The following is a 25774-nucleotide window of genomic DNA, read 5'->3' as shown; positions in this document are numbered from 1 at the left end:
AAAGGGGGGCATGAAGATGTGAAAAAAAGAAAACAAGAATTGAAAATATGAAAAATACATCTATTGAAACCAAAACAAATTAACTTAAACTACATTCTGATACTAGAAAAATAAATATAGAGTTAGATAAATGTCGGTAAAAGTTAAGTGAGTATAATAAAATATGTATCTATGATATATCACTAATTAAAAAGAAAAAATTGTTATTAGTGGGCTCCTTTCAAAAAAACGTTAGGGGGGCACGATTAAAACTGTTACGAAAACTCAGGTCACAAATACTTAAAGATTGAGAAATGCTGCTTTAAAGAATGTTTTTGCCAAATTGTATAATACTGTAAAAACCAACTATTCTGTTTCTTATTACATGTTATTAGTGCTTGAAGAGCAGAATTTTAGTTTGCTTCGTATTAATAAAGGAATGTCGTGCGCACAGATTGTTAACAGAGACAGAGATTGGGCTCTGTGATGGACTGACACCTATTTGTTCCTGCCTTCAGTATATATGATACACCTGGGACCCTGATTTCAATTTTCCTGTGTGGTCAATGGCCGGTTTGTCATCCCGGCCAATACCCCCAGGCTGTCAGATGGAGTCCTCCCTGCAGCATGGAGGTGCCCCGAAGACCAGCAGGGAATCCTGGACAATGGAGTTTTTATACACAGCCCTGCTGGATATCCCAGGGGCCGCTAGATGGAGCTGCAGGGAAGAGCAATGAATATCATTTGCCCTACGTCCTGGAAGTATGTCCTAGTCACATGGGCAAGGGGAATGACGGGAAAAGAAGAGTTTTGATCTGACCCGGAAGTGCTAAGAAGTCACATGGACCGAGGGTTCAGAAGCACTTCCGGGTCACGGACTATAAAAGGACTGTGGCAGCTCCCAGAAGGGGAGCTGAGCTGGGTGGTAGGAGGGCAATGCGTCTGGGAGTGGTGGATTGTATTATTGAGTATTATTGTGTATTTGAATGAGTATAGTGGAGGAGAGGGTACTTTGTGCACTGTGGATTATAAATAAAGTCAATATTTGGACTTTTATCTGGTGTCTGGAGTCTTGGACAGGGGTTCAAGGGAGCGATAGCGCCCCCTATCTGTCACACCTGTTATTTTCAAGTGTTCTATCTATTTTAGTGGATTTATTATTGGATGAGATGTTTGTCCTGGTGCACGCAGAAGAAGCCTTGGCAGCTGCACTTCAAGCTTTGTTTTTCTTAAGTAGTTCTAATGTCCCTGATTTGGTAGGTACGTCCTGTTGAAAGCAGTGCACCTACAATATGTGAGGCTTTCCAACTAAGATAACATAAAACTAGTAAATTGCAGCCAACTTCAAAGAGGGGTCATTTAAAGCAGAGAAATTTGAGTGCAATGTGAAGAAATAAGCGACAGAAATTCCAGATATTTATAATGCACTTAGAGAAAATATGAATAATTTATTTATAACTCAAAACTAAATCATTTATAATTCAAAAAGTATGTGAATGCAACTCCCAAGCTTACAGCATACAGACTTGAAAATGAGTTTTAGAACAATTTTAAACCTTCATCTCAAAGACATACTTGTGATTTTTATTGGTAGCCCTACACTGGCTCGGTTACAGTACTTGGTGGGCATGTGCGAGTATGTTCTGTAATGTCCACACATCCTGCCTGCTCTTGGCTCCTGCCTTGTTCCCAGTGATGGTGGGGTAGACCCCCGAGTCTTGGAAGCTCGGTCAGGAAATTAACTGGGGGCTCACGCTCCTGGGAATTATTCTTGGCCGCTTTGCACAGAGTCTGTTGCTGTGCAATATTAATCAGAGGAAAGTCATGGGTAGAAGGAACATTTTCAATAAAAGAGGGAGCTTGACAGAGGCTGTTTTTTTCCCAGCACTGTGCATCTTGCCTTTGTTGTAGGCTCTGTCAGGCTCTTGCTGTGATTACTGTCCTGGTTTACCTGACAGAGAGACCCCAGATGATTATATGGCTGTGGAGAGCTCCAGCATTATCTTTAAGTTTGCAGGTGACATCGGCGGTGGTGGGTCACATTAGCAATGGGGATAAGTCAGCTTACGGAATGGAGATTAGCGGACTGAGACAATTGTACCAATATGTCACTTAATGTGAATAAGATGAAGGATATGATCGTTGACTTCTAGAAGGCCCATGCTGAATGCACCTGCGCATGAAGGGATTTGTAGTGGGACTGGTGAAAAGTGTCAAATTTCTTGGTGTACACCTGGAAGCTGACACTACTTGATCAATTAACACCACCTTCATAGCCAAGAACGTTCAGCACCATCTCCATTTCTTTTGGTGATTGACGAAGGTAAGACTAGCCCCCTCCAATCTCCCCACGTTCTACAGGGGCACCATTGAGAGCAGTCTGACCAGCTACATCATCGTCTGATTTGGAAACTGCAATGTCTCTGACCGTAAGGTCTTACAATGAACAGTGCACAAAACGAAAGCAGAAAAATCAAAGGGACATCTCTGCCCTCCATTATAGATGTCTTTATTAAGTGTTGCATCGGCGCAGCCCATAGCATTGTGACAGACCGCTCCTAACCCTTCACCTGTCTTTTTGCCCCACTTCTATCTGGCAGAAGATGCTGTAGCGCCCAGACCAGTTCTGGACAATGAACTCTGTGCTGACCACCTCCCCTCAGATATGCAGGACGTTAGTTACTACTGTTGTCTCTATTACTAACTTTTTATTTATTGATTTATTTAGTTATTACTATCTTTTTCAATATATTACCTGTTACTTACTTATATTCAATTATAGCATAGCATAATTGTAACAATCGTAACAATTTTCAGCCTATTTCCCACTTTTTCTGTCAAATGTTCTTGAGGGTGTTGTAGCCTCCCAGCTCACCAATGACTTAACCTCTAATAATCTGATGGAACCCATTCAGTCGGGTTTCAGGATGCGGCACAGCTGTGAAACTGCTCTTCTTCGGGTAAGCAATGATTTGCTTATGGCAGCAGACTCTGGACAAACCAGCATATTAATTCTGTTAGACCTCAGTGCAGCATTTGACACTCAGGTCAGACATGACATTCTACTGTCCAGAATGGAGAACATGCTGGGTATCTCTGGCACTGCCCTCCAGTGGTTCAGGTCCTATCTGACTGATAGGCAAGAGTTTGTTAGTCTTGGCAACAGCAGATCCAGCTCAGCGCCAGTCACACAAGGTGTTCCTCAGGGCTCTGTCCTCGGCCCTCTTCCCCTTGGTCATATTATTCGTAGCTATGGACTGGGTTATCATTTTTATGCAGATGACACTCAACTCTATTTCAATGTCAAAGTGCAACTTCATCAGAGTTTTCTCAGCTCATAACCTGTCTCAGTGAAATTAAAACCTGGATGGAGCAGAACTCTTTAAAATTAAATTGCAACAAAACTGAACTCCTACAAATTGGCACTACAGCGCTACTTAAGAAAATGAGCTCCTTCCCAGTCACTCTTGACGGTGATCTCATCAGACTTTCTTCTGATGCAAGGAATCTTGGTGTCATTTTTGATTCCTCCCTTCCTCCCTTTCTTATTCTGCTCACATAAACCACATTAAGAAACGTTCTTACTTTCACCTCCATAACATATCCCATGTTCACTCATTCCTCTCCTTTTCTAATGCTGAGAAACTTGTCCCTGCTTTTATCACATCCTGCATCGATTATTGTAACACGCTGCTGGCAGGTGGCCCTTCTAATCTTCTATCACAACTCCAGTTGATTCAAAACTCTGCTGCAAGAGTCCTTACACAAACCAGCAACACTCACCCTGCTTCACCTCCACTGGCTCACTGTGTCCTACAGGATTGAATATCAAATTCTCTTAATAACCTACAAAGCTTTAAATGGCCTCGCACTGGACTACATCAGTGACCTTCTAAATCACTCTGCTCCTGTTCACCTACTAAGGTCCTCTGATTCTGATAATCTTGTGCCTCACACTAACCTGTACTCTATGGGTGACAGGGCCTTTAGCTCCATAGCACCCAGACTCTGGAATGACATCTCGAAATTAATGAGATCACCTGACTCCATTCATTCTTTTAAAAAACAACTCAAAACTCATCTGTTTGGGAAGGCTTTTAACTTAACTTAACATTCTGCCCTTTCTTTATTATTTAGTTTAACCCTCTGTCCAGGTGCTCAGGATAATTTGTGTGTCTGTTATATCACAGATTAGGTTATTTGTTAGGTTTTTCTTTTAGTATTGAATTTAGTATTTTACTCTGGTTTATCGTCCTTTATTCTATTTAATGCTTTGTTATCTGTTTCATTGTTCTATTCAGGAAAACATTTGTATCCAGTGTTACATATACAGTACCCTGCTGTTTTTTTCTAAGACTCTGTGAAGTGCCTTGAGCATGGGAAAGGCGCTATATAAATAGAATGTATTATTATTATAAATATAAATAGAAAGTATTATTATACGTGATTTGAATTTTGGTTTTACTTTAGCACTGAGCCTCCAATTGATCCTGTTTTGACACCTGTTTATAACTATCTGTCTGCTTTTGTATTCTTTCCATGCTTTGGACTTCTTGGCAACTTTTGCCTGATTCTATTACCTTTACCATCTATGACTTTATGCCAGTGTTTTGGCCATTTTTTGCATAATAAACTTATTAATAAATAATTGTTGTTATTTTTATATTCATCATGCCAGTAGTTCTGTAAGCTTTATGGGTTCTGCTGTATGCAGTATACAGTCCAACAGCTTGACTTATCTTATAAGAAAGATGATGTTAAGGCCCCTATCTATCTATCTATCTATCTATCTATCTATCTATCTATCTATCTATCTATCTATCTATCTATCTATCTATCTATCTATCATATAGTGCCTTCTATCTCTATCTATCTATCTATCTATCTATCTATCTATCTATCTATCTATCTATCTATCTATCTATCTATCTAAATGTTATATGGTGCCTTTGGTACTTATCTATCTATCTATCTATCTATCTATCTATCTATCATATAGTGCTTTATCTATCTATCTATCTATCTATCTATCTATCTATCTATCTATCTATCTATCTATCGTTATGTATTTCATATCTGCCTGCATACTGTATCTATTTGTTTGTGACTGGTGGACATACCTGGTATGTCATACCAGAGCAAGGGTGTAGAAATTGTTGGGGTATCAATAATCCCATTTAATATGTTAGTATGTGTAACAAAAGAAAAAAAGGATGCACTGTGGCAAAACTTGTCAGGGGCTCCTATTTTGAATAACTTTTGTATCTGTTGGAAGTTTTACACCCTAAAGAATACGTTAGTTTAATTTATTTTTTAAATAAAGTTATGGTTTTGATTTTTGATTTAGGTCATTCTATCATTGCCATTTTGACAGTGCTATTGTGTGATGCTTCTAAAACTGTCCTGGAGTGTCATTGCCTATCAGTCATGGCAGAACAGAATAGGTCATGTAAGGGGTATTCCACCTCATCTGATTACAAGGATTCCAAAACCCTTTAAACCCTCTTGAAAAAGTTCTTTGTTTTGCTTTTCTGGTTTTTGCCCTCCTTCTGACTTTGATTTTGTCTCATGATTCTTAGCTTGGTTCTGATATTTGTTCTCCTGGTTCTGACCCTTGCTTAATTTTTTTGACAATGCCTTAGTCTTTCAGTCTCCCTTTTGAAATCTTGTGCACAACTGAAAAGACTGCTGACCTCAAATCAGCTTGAACACCATTTTTGGATGGTTTCTCTGTGTGATTTTTGCACAGGAGCTTACTGACTCTTGACTCCTGATCTTGAAGTAACTACAACCTTACTGGGTAGTCTGGTTTTATGGTGTCTTGACCGCATCTATCTATCTATCTATCTATCTATCTATCTATCTATCTATCTATCTATCTATCTATCTATCTATCTATCTATCTATCATATAGTGCCTTACATATCTATCTATCTATCTATCTATCTATCTATCTATCTATCTATCTATCTATCTATCTATCTATCATATAGTGCCTTACATATCTATCTATCTATCTATCTATCTATCTGTCTGTCTGTCTATCTATCTATCTATCTATCTGTCTGTCTGTCTGTCTGTCTGTCTGTCTGTCTGTCTGTCTCTTTCACTGCCTATTTTTATTTTTTCCTGGATCTAGGGGTCTTATGTTGCTCTGCTTGTCTTTATGAATTGTCTCATGGTCATCCACAAAAGGTGCACAAGGAGAAGACTCTTCTGTGGAGCTCACCATGATGCTTAACTCACCTGCAGTACAGTTACCTCTGGTTATGACACTAAGTGGTAGCATTTTGCCCGTGTCATCTTCCACTGATGATTTGAGCATTCAGTAGATGTCTTAAGTATAGTTTAGCAGCGCCTTGTTGTGCTGACTGCTTGCTTTGAGCAGTGCTTAGTTATTTTCATTTTCTTATCTTGATGTGTCTCTTTGTTGTCTACTTGCTAACTTTTGCAGATTTCAAATTTTACTGTGCCAACCTGTGAGCCTGTCTATTGCTTGTAACTTCACACGACAACACATAACAGCTTCTCACTGTTATGTTTAACTTAAAAGCACACAAATATTTTTTTGTAGAAAAAATTGCGTTCACCTTCTTTTTTTATATTTGTTCAAGCAAGAAGTCATTTCAAAGTCATGTATCATTGGAGATGTTAACTCCCTTTCTTCAAAAACTGCTAAACTTTTTTCAAAAGCGATATACTGCATTCTGTAGATATTACCTTGAAGTGTTTATTTTTCTCAGGTAGTGCAAATCAAAATTCTGTTTGCTGTGTTTGCTTAAATTTCTCAACTTCCGTTCTTCTTCATTTTTGCTCTGAGTCCAAATAGCATTCTTATCATTTATGTCTCCAGGTCAAGTTCCTCCTTTTTTCCATCTTCTCTTTTCCTTCTTCAGCAATGTTGCCCTTGACCATGGCTTCCATCGGTTGCCCTTCTGCAGCTCCTTCATTTAAAAAATGCAGTGATGAATCTGACAGCTTGTTGTTTCATATCCTTGTACTTGTGAACCGTTTATTATCCCCATTGTTGTAATTCAGAAAGCAGAGGTCTTGGCCCTCCTGCATAATATTGGCTAATAATATGGCAATAAAGAGACAGAAAACGATTGCAAGCCACTGTTGGAAAAGAGGAGGCATTATATTGCAGTTGACACAGTCAAGTATAATTAACCTGAAGTGTATCCATTAAAGACACCAGAACAATGGAGAGGGATTGGCACTGTGAAAAGGGCTCCCAAAATGGCAGAAGGAAGATACCTTCCAGTTGTGCAACAATGAACCTGTTGTTTCTTGGTAAACCATGTAGGGTCTGCATGATTCCACTCCATGACCCTTTCCTGCTTATATCACCAACCCAACACTACTATCTCATCTGTAGCCCTTTTTTGATCTGATAAATAGTTCAAGTCCGAGGTAATATGGACCGATGCTACCTCAGAAAACTGAAAATTCTGATAAAATAGGTGGCCAAGGCCATTTCAGATTAAAATTTACAAATAAAGAATATATTACTAGTTTATATGTCACTTTTAAACCTCTTTTCATACCTTAGTGCAGGGGTGCCCACACTTTTTCGGCTTGCGAGCTACTTTTAAAATGACCAGGTCAAAAAGATCTACCTACATTAAAAATGCTATATATATATATACAAAGTATCAGAGTTGGGTAGTAACGAGTTACATTTACTTGAGTAACTTTTTCTAAAAATTGTACTTCTAAGAGTAGTTTTACTGCACCATACTTTTGACTTTTACTTGAGTACATTTGTGAAGAAGAAACGCTACTCTTACTCGCTACATCGGGCAACACTCGAATTGTTACTTTTTCCCATTAGATAAAGTCTGACAGACAATTTTCAATCTGCTCTGTGTAGCGTATGCTGTCAAGTTGCTCACGCGCCTTCCATGGTGTCTCCAGCTCTGACGTGAGGTCTTGGATGTTCCCCAAATCAAGGCGCTGCAGCTTTGAGGACAGATGTTGCATTTTTCGTTTGAAAAGCATTAACTGAGCTAATCATATTGGCCATGGAGTTCTCTTTTCCTTGTAGCTGTAAATTAAGCTCATTCAACATGTTGGTCAGATTGGAAAAAAAATGCCAAGTCTAAGTTGCTTGTATTCTGCATGTTTAATAACAAGGGGAAACTCCTTTTTCTCCGACCAGGGTTCTTGAAATCTCAGCAGGAATTTCTCCCTAGCCATCTAACTCAACGAAGGCCTCTTTTATCATCTCTCCATCTTGGAAGGACTTCTTATGCTTAATGATCGAGTGACTCACCCAGAATGATGCTTCGGTGTGTCTGCCTTTGCTTTTGAATTCAGCTGAGTGAAAAATGACGGCTGTTCGATTAACTGCGATTTTAGTTCCCTCTCCTTTCTCTTTCTCAGATCGCTTTTCAGAAGGAAGTCAGTTTCGTAGTTTTTATGAACAGTTCAAAAGTGCCTTTCCACATTTTCCTTCTTTGGAATAGCAATGATAGATTGACAGATCTATCGATTATGACATTGTGAGAAAAAAAATCCTCTTCCAATTCCACATCCAGCCCATAACCAACAATTTTTTTTTAAATCCCTTCTTTAGTCGATATAAATTGGAAAGCTAACTAGATCACTTAGATAGCTGGAGTTTTGCAGTAGGTCGCACGTTTGATCGTGCGTGCGGGATGACCAGTGTGTTCGAAGAAAGATCTCAGACTGGCCACTCTGTATGTCAATCAAGTGGCAAATGCCATAGGGAGGATATATGATAGACTAACGTTTAAAAAATTTTTTTTTGAATGCAACGCGATCTACCTGCACTACCTTTCCGATCTACCGGTCGATTGCGATCGACGTATTGGGCACCCCTGCCTTAGTGAATATAATGTTCCTAACGTTTTTGCCACAATGTCCTGCAATCACTTCAGCACCAAAATGATGGCAGGTTTAATATCTTGTTTAGAATATCTGTATGAAAAATCCTGTGCAGATTTTCTCTGCAATGCTCATACTCGTATAAGCACAAAAAACGAAACAGTAGAGTATGTGCATGCAGTCAACGCTGGTGACGCGCTGACAATAGCCGAGGGATGAGTGAATTCCGGCCATATTGCCACAGCCACCAGCTCCTCGACTGCTTGCTCGGTATAGTGAGGTTAAAGGTATTGCATCTATGCGCTCAATACAGTATTCACAGCAAAGCTTTTAAACATTATAAGAAAAGTCGTGTATTACACTTACAGGTTTGCCTTGGATAATCCATATCCTTGGTTAATTGGGGTACTAATGTACTATATTTCCTTTACTAAAATAAAATGTTTGGCAAGGGTTAACACGGATTTTAATACCAACGCCCTATTTAGACTTGATTTTTTTTACACCAGCAGGACTTAAAGTGGGCCAGTATGCATTGGAACTTGATACTGGGATTGCTCGTTGTAGCCTTAAGTACTAGTAGTTATACCGTTGGTCTATTAGTCTATTAGCAGCCCTTAATTTATGTCATAAATATGTCCATTCACACGTCCAAGAGGCACACCCTACCCCACATTTTGATATGCAGTAAATTGTGTGTACCTTTGGACCTCTGAGGGGAGACCTCACCTACTTCCTTGTTATTTGGCACTGGGTAATTTTTACCGGAGAACCTCTGTAATTTTAGTATCATCCGTATCACTCTCTTCTCTTACATGTCGGATCACACTGGACTCGTTTAATGTGGGGCTGTTTTTTGCAGACTTTCTATAGAAGTATAAAAATCTTTACTGAGATGTGAACTTGAAGTGCGTAAAAAGTTACTGACATGCGCAATTTGGGCGGGACTAAAATTACACGGTCCTCCAATAATAAGTAACGACCCACCTCCTGGTGTGAAACTAATTCTGTCGGATTAGAGCTTGATAGATTACATTTTAAATTGTAATTGGGCAAGAGTAAATATTAAATAAATATTTTATATTGTAGATATCTCTGAAAAGCTTGCACGAAAATTATTCCCAGCTCCTAATCTTTTATTGAGAGATTAGCTAAGACTGACTTCTGAATTTCAAATATATTTATTTTAAGTGTTGATAGGCCCATAGAATAAGACAAGATGTAAACAGTCTTTGAGTGAAATATATGAATTATTAAGATTCCTTTGTCTGTGGCAATGCCAATGGAAGAAAAACAGCAATTTGCATTCCCATAACAGCCTATCAGGGATTCTGAGTGTCACCTAATTATCCAAATACCATCATGTAACGCAGACTCCATCAGCCTCCTGCCAGAGCTTTTTGCTGCGTTTGCCTCCTACTTCGCTCGCGTCTCTGGACACTAATAAACATGTTCAAACATAACAAGCAGGCGAATAAACTGGGATGGAGCTGACTATTTTTTCTTCTTATTTTTCAGTATGAATAAGAGTTCTGATGATTTCTTGTGTTCTCTTTCTGATATTACTCAAGCTAAATTTGTATTTCCAGTCTTTCTTACTATAAGTGACTTTTCATTCCATACAACTAACTTCTGTACCTCTCATTCTTCAGGTGCAGGGCTGGGCTAGAGAATTATCTCTGAGAAATGTTACCTCATGACATATCATAAATTTAAATTGCTAACAACGGCATTTATTACATTATTAATAATGCAAGAATAAGCTTCTCACATTTCTGAAGATTGTAATATACAATTTGCATTTTTACGGTTATGGTTTTATTTAAGGAGAGGCCAAAACTGGGAAAAAATCCTTCCCAAAACACAAACACTTATAAATATTTAAATCTAAAGTTATTGAACTGAAAAAAGATTGAGAATGACAAACAACAATGAATACAAATAACTAAAAGAAAATAAAGCTTAGTGTACTGACTGCAAAAAGAGAGTGTGAGGATCAGGAGAAAGAATGAAGTCATAAGGCAAAGAGAGGTTCAAAAGCATAATTCAGAAGAGGGAATCATCAGAGCCATGACACCATGAAAATCAAAGTATATTACTGTGAAGTTTATGAGACTTATGTGTTGCAAGTGGGCTGGACAAGAGAGCAAGAATTTCCCTTGAACTCTGTACATGTAAAGATACTACCACTACCAGTATTACTGCTACCATTACAAAAGGCCAAATGTTGTCAGTGATGGCAAGTGTTTATGAGAAGATATAATGCCTGCTGTACTATAAGTATATATTCCTAGCTATTAGTCCAAGGTTGGGCCATGCTGTTTTGTATGGTGTCACATTTCTATGGATTAAAAGATACCCTGCACACCCTATGATGGTGTACATCCCAGAACGTTTCCCATGAGGTTTAGATACTTTCTTTGGCCATCTTCATCAACACTCTCAACCTGTTAAGCTTGTGTTGTTTTTTGTTACCTCAGTCACTAGTGTGTTGGGAACACCCAAATAAGTACATCATTGTGACACATTTACAATACATTTGAACTAAACCTTGAAGAGAGGCGGCATGGTGGCGCAGTGGAGTTTGCTATTCTCCCCGTGTCTGCGTGGGTTTCCTCCCACAGACAGTCCAAAGACATGCAGGTTAGGTGCATTGGCGATCCTAAATTGTCACTAGTGTGTTCTTGGTGTGTGTGTGTGTGTCCTGCGGTGGGCTGGCACCCTGCCTGGGGTTTGTTTCCTGCCTTGCGCCCTGTGTTGGCTGGGATTGGCTCCAAGAGCGGGTTGGATAATGGATGGATGGATGGATAAACCTTGAAGAAGGATGATCTGGCCAATGCTGAATCCAATTGATGCTGCACACAGTTGATGAGTGCATCATCAAGGCATTTTTCATATGTTCTAGAGGCAATACAAATGTCCGTAGGTCATCGTTATTTGGTCCTTTCTGATTACCAGGCCTTGATGGAGGACCTGGTGCATTGCACCTCTCATGGTGGTCCTCAGTGTAATATGCATGCCATCTTAATCATCTGCATACCTAGCCATGCTGGTTCTTCATGTCAATTTTCATGTTAAATGGACCGCTGCTTGTTTATGTCACTTAATTAATGTCTGAATACAGATGCTCTACAGGAGAGAAGAGAAAAGCAGTCTGCAGAGACATCTCAATGGCCGTAAGATTAAGTATGTCTGGAAGCCGAAGACCATCCAAATGGCCTTTCTAGCAGGATAGAGAAAGAATTAAATGTTCCCATTTTTAAGATTCAGTTGATCCTATATGAAGGGTTCAGATGGGATCTGGATCAACACTAGTGTTGTGTCTGCTGGGATGTATGGTTTGAAAGATGGAGGCAAAAATACCAAGGAAACCACCTTCACATTAGATTCAGGAAGTATTCAGATCCCTTTGTTTTTTTCACATTTTGTTGCACTGCAGCCTTGTGCTAATGTCATTTAAATTCATTTTTTCCCACATCCAGCAACACTCAATTACGCAGGAATAACAAAGTGAAAACAGGATTTTAGACATTTTTTATATTTCGTTAACATTAAAAATTGAAATAGCACACTCAGACAAGTATTCATACCCTTTGCTATGATAAATGAAGTTGCATCCCCTTCTATTTGTTGTCATTGAGATGTTTCTACAACACCTTGCTTTTGGAGTTCACCCGTGCTCTGTGACCTGACATTTGTGCGATAGACATATGCGCGCCAACAAAATACCGCCGATTACCACTGTCAAAATCCCTCCGACAAAATTGTGAAAGTTTCATTAAGTATGAATTACTAGTTTAAAGCATATATAATAATGTTTATTTTAGAAGTCAATATTATGAGACGCAGCATGCCATCAGCATGGCACACAGATCACGCCCTGCATACTGTATGTAGGAAGAATTGCAGCAAGGGCGTCCCACTCTCTTGGCCTCTCTCGCGATTTTGTCATGGCAATTTTGTCGGCACGCATTTGTCGAAAACCAGTTAGCGTGTTTGTCGGCTCTCATTTGTCGGTCGCAGTTTTGTCGGGGCGCATATGTCTATCGCGCTTTTGTTGGTGAACCCCTGTGGTCAGTTATTTGAACTGATTAGGTAAACAGCTGTCTATAGAAGGTCCTGCAGTTGAGAAAAAACCAAGTTGTGAGGTCTAAGGAACTGCCTGCAGAGCTTGACAGGACTGTGTTGAGGCACACATTTCAGTTTAGCACACCCTGACTAGAGCTGCTGATTAACTGTACAGACTGCATCTCTGTTGTTAGTCTTTAGCACTAAAACATAAGTAAAATGATAGTTATAATTGAATACTAACCCTCACCTATTCTGTTTCTCTTCTCAGTACTCAAATGTGGCACTTGATACCACGGCCCACCTGCCAAGTTGTTTTCCAAGCAGACATGGGGAGAACATGCAAACTCCTAACTGCGAGGCGGCAGCGCTACCCACTGCGCCACCGTGCTGCCCTTATGGGCTATCATCTACTGTTAAATTCTGCTATGTACTTCTAAAATTTTTATTTTTATACTGTATTGAGGATTTGTTCTGTTCTGTGTATTGTATTGTATTGTATTGACCCCCTTCTTTTGACACCCACTGCACGCCCAACCTACCTGGAAAGGGTGTCTCTCTTTGAACTGCCTTTCCCAAGGTTTCTTCCATTTTTTCCCTACAAGGGTTTTTTTTGGGGGAGTTTTTCCTTGTCTTCTTAAAGAGTCAAGGCTGGGGGCTGTCAAGAGGCAGGGTCTGTTAAAAACCCATTGCGGCACTTCTCGTGTGATTTTGGGCTATACAAAAATAAATTGTATTGTATTGTATTGTATATGGGAAAGGTGATAAAGACTTTCTACTGCATTAAAGGCTCCTAAGAGCACAGTGGCCTCCATAATTATTCAAGGGAAGAAGTCTGGAACAACCTTGAATCTGACTAGAGCTGATCACCCAGTCAAACTGTGCAATCTGACGGAGAAGAGTCTTGGTAAGAGAGGTGACCAACAACCTGATGAAGATGGCAGAAACTTCTAGAAAGACACCCACAACTGTAACACTCTACTGATCTGGGCTTTACAATAGAGTGTCCAGACGTTACACAAAAGCCCACCTGGAGTTTGCTAAAAGACACCTAAAGGACTCTCAGAGTATGAGAAGGAAGATTCTCTGGATTAGCATGATGTCTGGAGGAAACCAGGAACTGCTCATCAGTTGTACAATGCCATTCCAACCTTGAAATATGCTGTTGGGTTGTTTTTCAGCAGCAGGGACTGGGAGACTAGAAAGGGTTGAAGGAAAGCTGAATAAAGCAAAGTACAGAGATATTTTTAATGGACATCTGTCATGGAGTGGTCTGGACCTCAGATTAGATCAAAGGTTCACCTTCCAACAGGATGTACAGTAAAGACAACACAGGAGGCACAGATCTAGGGAAGGCTATAATCAAATTTCTATAACATTGAAAGTTAACAGGAGCAGAGTGGCCTCCATAACTCTTAAATGTAAGTAGTTTGGAACAATCACGACTCAACCTGTGGGGAGAACTTTATGTGTGGTGGCCAGCCAGAGGTCTCTCCTCATTTAAACAAATATGGAAGCTTGCTTGGAGTATGTATGCAAAGGACCTAAAGGACTCTGAAACTGTCAGAAACAAGATTCTCTAGTCGAATGAAACCAAGATGAGATTCCTGTCTGGAGGAAACCAGGCACGGATCATCACCTGAAGCATGATGTGGGGTTGTATTTCAACATCAGGGATTACATCTTGCCTGAAGAAGGGGACTGAGTTGCCTCGAAAGCTTGCATATTGTAATCTTTTTAGTTAGCCAATAAAAGGTGTCATTTTACTTGGCTTTTCTCTAGCATCAGGGAATGGGAGACTTTAGAGGGTTAAGTGAAAACTAAACAAATCAAAGTACAGCGACATCCTTATTGAAATAACCTGCGCCAGAGCTCTCTGGACCAAATATTCATTTTTCAACAGGACAATAACCATAGACAAAAAGCAAAGCCAACCTGGGAGTGTCTTTGGGTCAACTCTATGAATGTTTTTGGCTGGCCCAGCAGGAGCCCTGAATTGAACTGAAGCAAACATTTCTGGAGATACCTTAAAATAGCTGTCCACAGACGGTCTCCATCAAACTCGACAGAGCTTGAGAGAATCTTCAGAGAGAAATAGTAGAAAATCCTCAAATCCAGGTGTGTGAAGCAAAATTCATTCTGAATCCACCATTGGGTCAATTTCAAACCATCAGTCTCTTAATCTAATATGCACATCTTTTGTAAATGGGAGCAGAACTGCATTACCCAATGAAGAAGCAACAGAGAAACGGAGATAATGTGTAAGCTCCACATAGACAGTGTCTAGATGTGGGGTTCAAATGCTGGATCCATGAGGTGGTAGCTTTGTCTGTCTGTGCTGTTTCTCTTCTAGGAAGACCAAACTGTGAATAACTACCAAGAGACACCATAGCTGAGACATTTCTCCTTAGAGTTCAGACCACGTTGAACTGCAGGTACAGTTTATCAGATTTGAAAAAAAAAAAAATCATTTGCTCAGTATTATGAATTCTTTCCAGCTAACAGGCCGCCTTCAATCATTCTGTCATGATATTCCCTGGGAACGCTTTTTGACTCTGAATGGTCGGCTCAAATGCTTCTGCTTTTACCTTTTAGGTGTTTAGCCATCTGCTCGCTTTGGAAATGGGTTGCTGCATCAGCTAATCAATGCTTGGAGTTGTTTTAATTCAGGCAGCCCAGCTGCTGCTGTTCCTACTCAGTGCTTATTGTAATGGTGGGCACCTCCGGCTGCTACCCTAACTCAGAACACAACGTTCCTATACAATTTGGAAACAGGAGTGAGTAATTAAACCAAATGAAATCCTACTGTAGTTATCGTTGCCAAGTCTCAAATATTGTTGAAACTCCGAAATCATATAACTTGTGGCCCTGTCTCTTCAATGCGGATGCTCCTCTTGGCGTGATCATGTAATGTAGAAAGACTTTCAAGCACTCTGTGGGTTTCTTTTAAGACCCAATCGGAAATTTGCTGCACCCCATTTGACAAGACAGAAGATGGCTAGCAGGCTTTGTCATGGATTGAATATTATCTTGGTGCACTTACACTGGCACTTGAACAGGCTTTTCTGAGCTCCCCCTCTCCTTTGTCATGACTGGGCATCATCACCAAACACTCGATTTGTGAACGAAATCCCATGTTACTGTCATCACTCTCTGCCATCCAAACCATGGTCCAGGAAGGAGATTGAGGATGTATCTCTACCAAGTTTAATTTTTATCTTGTATCTCACCTAGCTTTCACAATATTTATTTGATGAAAAGCCTTGCTTTTACACCATCCAATAAAATTCATACCCTTTCAAATGCTACAGGACAACTCAATGCCAAACATAATGGCTAGATAGATCTGCATTTGACTTATTGTGCCTAAGCAGTGCTTCATCTCTTAAAAAATGATAAAGCAATAGTCAAATGCCCCCATCTCTATTAATTTAAAACCATAGCTATGTAGGAAGTAAGCATTTACTGTACACACCCAGTCCCTGATTTGGTTAGGCCCCTGGTCATACTCATTCTTAATTGCAGTTTATTTTTTAAAGGGCTGTAAGTGGTCAGTTTAGTGTATAAATTCTGGCCAAAATGATACTCACTTACTGTTAAAATATTGCTGTTATAGTTTCTGTTGGATACAGCATGATAGCTTGGTACAAAGGACCCTTGGAGACACTTTACATGGGAAGCTGACTTGTGTTGTTTTTCTCTTCAGCTTACTTTCATTTGGTATTTTCCTCAATAAAACATAATAACGTAAGAAGTTTGACAATCAGACCATCAATCTCTTAATCCATCAAGCTCATCTGTTTATATAATAGCTAAGATGTTCCAATATCTCATCCAGATACCTCTTAAAGGTCCTCAAGGTTTCTACGTCTACTTCTGAGAACTCTGCCATTGATGATTCTGTCGTTCATCATACAAGTACAATGCAGCAATAACACATTTAAATTAGGATGTTTTTATTGTGGGTGGCACAGTGGTAGCACTGCTGCCTGGCAGTAAAGAGATTGAGGTTTGCATGTTCTCCCTTTGTCTATGTGTGTTTCCACCAGGTGCTCAGGTTTCCTCCTACAGTCCAAAGACATGCTGGTTAGGTAGATTTGAGGTACTAAATTGGCCCTAGTGTGTGGCTGTCTGTGTATATTCGTCCACTGTTGGACTATAGCGCCCTGTCCCAGGCTTGTTCCTGCCTTACACCCTATGCTAGCTGGGATAGCCTCCAGCCCATCCTGCGACCCTGTTCAGGACTAAGCAGATTAGAAAATGACTGGCTGACTGTTTTAATTGTTTGTTTAGTACAATTCATTATTGAAAATGTTTTAAAAATAATATGCAACCATATTAAACTAATATGTTTATGTCCCTTTTTACATTCAACAAATTATTCATACTCTTTATGGCTCCTTGAATGCACCAAGCAGTTATCATTCACTGATTCTTTAGTTTTCAAACCAAATCCTTATCTGAGAATGAGTCACACATTTCTAGTTTATTTGATTTTTGAATGAGTCACAAAATTCTCATTCATTTCACTTGTGAATAAGTTACACTATTCTCATTCATTTGATTCTTAAACTACATCATTACCCTAGAATGAGTCCCATGATTCTCATTCATTTGATTCACGAAAAAGTCACATAATTCTCATTCGTTTGATTTATGAACTGAATCATTACCGAAGAAGGGGGTCACGCAATTCTTGTTTATTTGATGTTCTGTCAGCGAAATGGCAAATAAATGTTTTGGGTACGACTGAAAGGTATGTGTAGGAAAACAAAAAAAAAAGCATTGAGAACAACAGGAAACAGAATCCAAAATAAGACAAAATTTGAAGTCGAGAGAACAAGCAAGACGTCAAACATGACAGTAAAATATGGGACTTTGAGAGTTTTGGTATTGGATAAGAAACTGAATTCCTAGTTGTTCTTTTATTCTGCTGATTAAGCACACGTCACAATCTCAGACGCCACATCCCTGTAAATGCGGGAAGCAGACCTAATGGCGGGAATTCAAAATGGTGATGAGTGAGGACCAAAAATGGCATCCAAGACATTGCAAAACAAAACACAAGATCCAAACCATTACAAATTCCAAGCTATTAAAAAAACAAACAGAGTCTTCAACATCAAGAAAAGATCCATTACATTGTCAGGGATGCCAGGGGCAACGACCCGGCTGGGACACCGTGAGGGACCGGAAGAGGGTCAAAGCCCACCCTGGATCACGTGGGGGCCACCTTCCTGGTTGTTCTGGGGGCCACGGGTTGAGGGCATGGAAGCCCTACCCTGTAGAGGCCCGTGGTCACCGCCAGGAGGGCCCCAATGCCTTGGGGACCTGTTGCCCCAGCACTTCCGCCACACCAGGAAGTGCTGGGGGGAAGACTTTGGGAGACACCCGGAGAGCTGCCGGGAGGACAGCCGGCACTTCCGCCACGCTGGGGTGTGGCCAAGCGAAGAATGCTGGGAACACCTGGTGCTCATCCGGGGACTGTATAAAAGGGGCCGTCTCCATTCATTCAGGGCTGGAGTCGGGAGGAGGCAGGATGAAGCACAGAGGAGGTGTGGAGGAGGCCCGAAGAGAGGCATTGTGGCCAGGACTGAGTGTGTTGGGGTGTATTGTGCACTGAACTGGGTCTGTGTGACCAATTTAATAATTGTAAATATTGTAAATAAACGTGTGGTGGTTGAAAAACAACATGTCCGCCTGTCTGTGTCCGGGCCAAGTCCACAACATGTACAAAATCATCTTCTTGTATAATACGCTACTGTGGCTATCCGTATGTCTGTCCAGGATTTTAAATCACCTGTAGCTCGCAAACTATTGACTTGAAATATGGTACACATATACTACGTGACGTCTACTATCCGCTTTCAGAGTGATGATTGACCTCCAAGGTTATTCCTCTTTTTATTTTTATTTTATTTTATTGTAAAATCAACTCTCAGCCGTAGGGCGGCCGTGTGGCGCATGTGTACGGGCGCCGTTCTCATTCCCTACCACCTTCGCGGTCACTTCCCCTACCTCTTCATATCTTAAATCATTTTTGAGCAGATTGAAGACTTAAGTGCCAGCTTAAGTGAAAAATTAAGGAAAATTTACTAAGTAATTGCAACACAAACACTGACTTAATCAGTTTTAACATGAAAAGATGCCAACGAAAGAAGAGAAGAAGTGGCCACTAGGGTGGAGTAAAAAAGAGCTGCTCAGGAAGCAGCAAACGAATGCTAAACGTACAGAGAAAGAGGATGAAAACTAAGAATGATCAAGTCAACTGTACTCACTCCACGTTATCGTGTAGTGCGCCATTACTGGTAGTAAACAATTGGCATTAAACCAAATCATGACATGTGAAAGAGTCACACAAATCCATCCATCCATTATCCAACCTGTTATATCCTTACTACAGGGTCACGGGGGTCTGCTGGAGCCAATCCCAGCCACATGAATATAAATATAAATATAAATATTATAAATAAATAATTTAGAATTCATTTAAAGGGAGCTCCTCCACAAAGAATCAAATCAGTAAAGTGAATTGAAATGCCCATCAGCACATTCTCTGGCTGCTTCAGTATTCGGACCTTTGCCTGTTTGTTGACTACACTCTGCCTACTCTTTTTGCCTGTTCATCCCCTGGTCACAACCAGCTATTCCTTCTGTCGAAAGTGAGTTAGCAGGCCCTGACATCCAGTTCAAAATTAGAGTCTGTTTTGAAGCCAACCTAGCCTGAATTGGGTTCAGCAGGATTAAACAACATGGGTTTAGAAAATTGATAAAAGCATGGATTGTTTGTGCTTTTCTAGAGTATGTGAAGAAAGGGAGCTATTGCAGAAAAGGACAAAAGCATGAAAAGCTCGTAAGGTTTTATTTTTTTGGAGGTTGTTGTGTTATTTTTTTATCTTAGTTAAATATCTCTCAACATACCACGTGTAGCTTGCAAGATTTTGTTCAGTTTAATACCCTGAATAATGGAAATATTTATTCCACCGTACAATGCAGTCTTCTCTTGGCTGGTTGTGTTGGCCACAGGGGCTACCCAATCACAATATTCATCATTTTCTATGTCTGCTTATTCCCATTCAGGGATTTGAGTTATCCTTACCTATACATATTTTATTTTTGTTTTTTTTTTGTTTTTCTTACCTGCTCCACTCCTGCATAAAAATGTTTGTTTCAAAGAAGTCTTATTTTTAGAGTTGGCAGTTTATTTTATGTTTTTATCATTCAAAATCATGTTTTTTTCCCAGCTGGCAACAGCAATCATCTTTGAATTTTCCTTTCATGGTAGCATAAATGATTCTAACTTTAAACAAATCTGTCTAAGAGAAAGTGTGGTGGGGGAGTAATTAAAAAATAAATCTGCATCTTCTACTAGGGAGGCCCTCTTTGCTAAATTCATGTACCCCCATGAGGGAACACGGCTGAACCAGAGAGGGATACAAACCGCCGAATTGCTTTATCAGGGCTCTTTTGATATGTAAGGAATGGCTCCAGGCATGGAAATGATTTGATCCAGAATTGTGCTTGTTTAAGGTGTCAGTGGAACCCAAATACTGTCACCTGGGCTCCACAGAACGGAACAGCCTTTGCAATTATTTTGTGCCAGTCTTTTAGTTACAGAGTATGAACCAAGGGGAGTGCTTTGAGATATTGTTGTTTTTAGATAGAGGCATTTTTCCAGGACATTATTGTTGATTATTAGCCTGCTCTCTTCTTTTCAAACTGCTCCATTTTTAACTCTAAATGTTCAGAAATTTGATAAGGGAGGTGAATTGACGCATGTCAATGTCAACAAGTACAAGAAACTTTCACAAGTGCAGAGCACTGTACATCTTGCTCTATAATGTAATTAATTGCCCTGTTGCTGGAATGGCTGCCAAGCAGGGAACTTCAACTCCCAGTGTCCCGTGGGGCTCTGCTCATCAGTGCAGCTTGTCAGAGAGCAGTAATTGGGAATTAGCACCAATTTGTCTTATGTATGCCTATGTAAATGTGCAGAAACCTGGAGCTCAATGTCTCTTAAACATCTGCCATCCATGTTGCTGTCTATGGATATTGTGGCGAGTCGCTGGGGTTACGACCCGGCCGGGACGCCTGGAGGGACCAGAAAGTGGCACATATGTCCTCCAAGCCACGAGGGGGCAACCGCCCTGGAACAGAGGAGGACCACAGGAACGGAACAAGGAGGCTTACGCCTATTTTAACCTGTGGCCACCGCCAGGGGGCGCCCTGAGTCTCAGGGGGCCCGGGATGGATTTACTTATGCCACACCCGGGAAGATGGAGGAAAATCCTCCAGGGTGAGTGCTTCCGAGATTACACCAGGAAGTGACGGAGGAGCACCTGGAGCACATCCGGGTGAAGATTAAAAGGGCCCGCCTTCCTACAGTCTGGGAGCTAGAGTTGTGAGTGGGAGCAGGACGAGGAAAGGCGGTCCAAGGGACAGAGTGAGAGAGGCCCAATATCAAGGTGATTGGGGCAAGAAGGCCCAGTGGACTATGCGGGACTGAGTTGTGTGTGATGGTGGAAAAAATAAAAGAACTTTTCATAAAGATGCGGTGTCTGTCCGATGGTGTCCGGGCATGTCTCACAATATTTAGTTGGCATCTTATTTTCCTGGTTAGTTTCTATAGATTGATAGATAGATAGATAGATAGATAGATAGATAGATAGATAGATAGATAGATACTTTATTAATCCCAAGGGGAAATTCACATAATCCAGCAGCAGCATACGGACCCAAAAAACAATATTAAATTAAAAAGTAATAAAATGCAGGTAAAAACAGACAATAACTTTGTATAATGTTAACGTTTACCCCCCCGGGTGGAACTGAAGAGTCGCATAGATTGGGGGAGGAATGATCTCCTCAGTCTGTCAGTGGAGCAGGACGGTGACAGCAGTCTGTTGCTGAAGCTGCTCCTCTGTCTGGAGATGATCCTGTTCAGTGGATGCAGTGGATTCTCCATGATTGACAGGAGCCTGCTCAGTGTCCGTCGCTCTGCCACAGATGTCAAACTGTCCAGCTCCGTGCCTACAATAGAGCCTGCCTTCCTCACAAGTTTGTCCAGGCGTGAGGCGTCCTTCTTCTTTATGCTGCCTCCCCAGCACACCACCGCGTAGAAGAGGGCACTCGCCACAACCGTCTGGTAGAACATCTTCAGCATCTTACTGCAGATGTTGAAGGATGCCAACCTTCTCAGAATGTATAGTTGGCTCTGACCTTTCTCACACAGAGCATCAGTATTGGCAGTCCAGTCCAATTTATCATCCAGCTGCACTCTCAGGTATTTATAGGTCTGCACCCTCTGCACACAGTTACCTCTGATGATCACGGGGTCCATGAGGGGCCTGGGCCTCCTAAAATCCACCACCATCTCATTGGTTTTGCTGGTGTTCAGGTGTAAGTGGTTTGAGTCGCACCATTTAACAAAGTCCTTGATTAGCTTCCTGTACTCTTCCTCCTGCCTACTTCTGATGCAGCCCACGATAGCAGTGTCGTCAGTGAACTTTTGCACGTGGCAGGACTCCGAGTTGTATTGGAAGTCTGATGTATGTTGGCTGAACAGGACCGGAGAAAGTACAGTCCTCTGCGGCGCTCCTGTGTTGCTGACCACAATGTCAGACCTGCAGTTCCTGAGATGCACATACTTTACTCTTCAGTATCTTGGGTTAAGGTTCTCTCCTGCTCAGTATGTGTATGGATTCTGCATTTTCTATAAGTACTGTAGTTTCTTACCCCTTCCCAAAGACATACTGTATTCAGATTAAGTTCATAGTTAACTCAAATTGCGCCCGTTATGAAAGCTGCATGTGTGTTTGTTAGCCCCATCTATGTGTGTTTTGTAGATATGGAAAAAGCATGTGGCTGTGTACCTGATTATGTGTTGTGGGAGTTGCTGTAGGAATGCAGGGTCGCAGGGCCGCTCTTGGGCACTATTCATTTCCTACATGAATGCAGTGAGAGCCATGTCCAAATACCTGGTGTCAAATTGAATTCATTTAGTGTTGGTATCGAACTCCGCCATGGCTGTGTCTTGTCAGCACTGCTATTTGTGGTTTTCATGGACGGGACAATGAGTTGAGTTAGGGAGGCTAGGAGTGGCATTGTCGCTTTACTGTAAGCAGATGATGTTGTCCTGTGCCTTATCTGAATGTGACCATCAGCATGCACTTGAACAATTTGCTGCTGAGTGTCAAGCAGAGAGGATTAGGATCGGCACCTCTAAGTTTCAGAAAAGAGTGTATTGTTTTCAACAGGTTAGCAGAGGAGTTCAAGTATATTGGGATCTTGTTCACAAGTGATGGAAGAATGGAACACAAGATTGACAAGCAGACTGAAGTGGTGGCAGCTGTCCTGCCGATGCTGTACTGGTCCATGGTGGTCAGCCTATGAACAAAACTCTCAGTTTACTGGTCACTCTCCATCCCTGTCCTCACCTATCGCCGTCAACTGTGGGTGATGACTAAAAGAATGAGATCACAAGTGCAAGCAGCAGAAATGAGATTTTCTTTTCTGGTTGGCGGGGCTGATAATCCATAATAAGGTGAGAAGCTCCATAATTTGGAGGAACCTTCAAGTAGAGTCGCTGCTACTCAGGAACCAGAGGAGCCAGTTGCGGTTGTTTGTGAAATGTTGTAAGGATGGGTGGCTCTCCCTAGTGCTGCTCTAGGCACATCCAACTAGGATGAGACCCTGCATTAGAAGCAGGACATGCTGGATAGATGTCATCTCTCAGTTTGCTTGGGAATGCCTGGAAATTCCCCAGGAATAGTTGGAATCTGTAGCTGCCACCACATCCCTCACTAGAAAATGGGAGGAGATGAGATGGAAGAGCGTATCTTATGGTGTTCTGGTGTCCCAACTGAAAATAAATCCTCGTGTCTTAGGCTACCCCTCCCAACATTGGGACTAACTTTAGTCTAACACTTACTCATAGTCTCCTTTGAATGTTGTTTACTCTGGCCTGTTAAATCTTGTCCTCTTTAACCTCTGCAGTATTTTGTACAGGGAGAGATCCAAAATTACCTGGAATCGGTCAGTAATCCGGGAGTAGGCTGTACTTATTGAATATGCCATCAGTTATCAATATGCCTACAGTCGTGTGAATCAGTCTGCTGAGCGGCATCATGCTGAGTGCGTATTTCTAGCATTTATTCTACAATTGTGCACGTGACTTGGGTGATTATTTTTTTCCCCAAGCCACCATGTCAATTTTTCAAGAGACAATGACAATCCCGTTTTTCAACATTGCAAGACTTGTTCATAAAGTGTTTGTTTCCCATGAACCGGCTGCTAATCAATGGCATTACACTGAAGTGCTCAGCCATCTGCTGGAAAATGTCAGGAGAAGTGATGCACCCAAAACTGCTTTTTGCACCAGGACTGTGCACTTGCACACGCCACATTGTCAATTAAACATTTTTGACCAAAAACAACACAGTTGTTTCTTAACAACCACTGCCGTATATACACCAGATCTCGCGCCCTCTGACTTCTTTTTGTTCCTGAAATTAAAGTTGAGGTTGAAGGGAGGAAGATTTGCTACTGTAGAAGGAATCTAGGAGAAAATGTAGGAGCCTTTAGACACGGTAACAAAAGATGGGCTCAGGAAATGTTTTTAGGAATGGACAATTTGCTGGGACAAGTAAATGGGATCTCAAGGGGCTTATTTTGAAGGCGACTGAAAGGGAATTGTTTTGTAATAAAGGTTGTGCTTTTTTTATTTTTTTGCAACAGCACTTTCCTCTAGGTAGGAGATAGGCAGCTGGTGTATTGCGGCTCTGGAAGTTGAAAGCCATTTTAGAGGATATGGATCCAGCATGGCAGGAGCATGCTTTTCGAGAGGAGGTTCTTCTTGTTGCTTTGGTCCAAAATACATTTGTTATCTGTGAATTATTCTCGGTGAGTTTCTGCACGTCTTTGTTATCAGAGCCCCCCTCTCCAGCAGTGCCTTTCTTTCCCAATCATTCTTATGTGTGGACTCTGACTGATATATTTTATCATCTGTGTGCTGACACTTGAATTCTTTTATCACATTAGTATTGGAAGCCATCAAGTTTACTTAGTGCAAATGTCACCTCTATGTCTTGCCAATTTCAGGATCCCTTTTTATATTCCTTTATCTCTAATCCAACTAATATACAAAGTTACAGTCATCACTGTCATGGAGGATAGGGAGAAGATTATTAGGATCAAAGGTGAAAAAATTAAGATTCAAGGAAAAATGTAAAATGTGAGGCAACCATTCAGCTTCCGTTCTTAATTCCTGTTCACATATTGTGTTGTAGAGGAGTGGCAATCAAGATGGAAATGTCAGACAGAATCAAAGCAAATTGCTATATGTGTTGTGGACTAAACCCCAGACACAGACAGGCAGGCATGGTATTATGCACCACCACACATTTATTTACAGTATTTACAGTTACTAAGTGCCACACAACCCCAAGACATCCCCGAAGTCCAGGCCTCTCACACACTGTGCCTTTCTCTTCAGGCCGCCTCCACTCTCTGTACTCCTGCTTCGTCCTCTCCTTACCCGACTCCAGCCATTGTACAAAGGGAGGCGGCCCCTTTTATACACACCCAGATGTGCTCCAGCTGCTTCCCGGCAATCTCCCACCGACACTCCCCAGTGTGGTGGAAGTGCCGGCTGCGTACCCGGAAGCACTCCGGGTGTCCCCAGTCTTCTTCCCCCCGGCCCTTCCGGGTGTGGTCCAGGGCTCCAAAGGCACGGGGGCGCCCCTACATGGTCTGGGAAAGGCGTAAGCCCTCCTCCGGTCTTCCTAGCCATCCCAGCCGAGTCGCCAACCCAGCCATCTCTGACAGTATGCAATGACGTCGTTAGCACGCATCATTATACCAGTACAAGGGTGGTATA

Source organism: Polypterus senegalus, chromosome 18 (genome assembly GCF_016835505.1).
Source record: "Polypterus senegalus isolate Bchr_013 chromosome 18, ASM1683550v1, whole genome shotgun sequence".
Lineage (NCBI taxonomy): Eukaryota > Metazoa > Chordata > Cladistia > Polypteriformes > Polypteridae > Polypterus > Polypterus senegalus.
Note: the sequence above shows the minus strand (reverse complement) of the source record.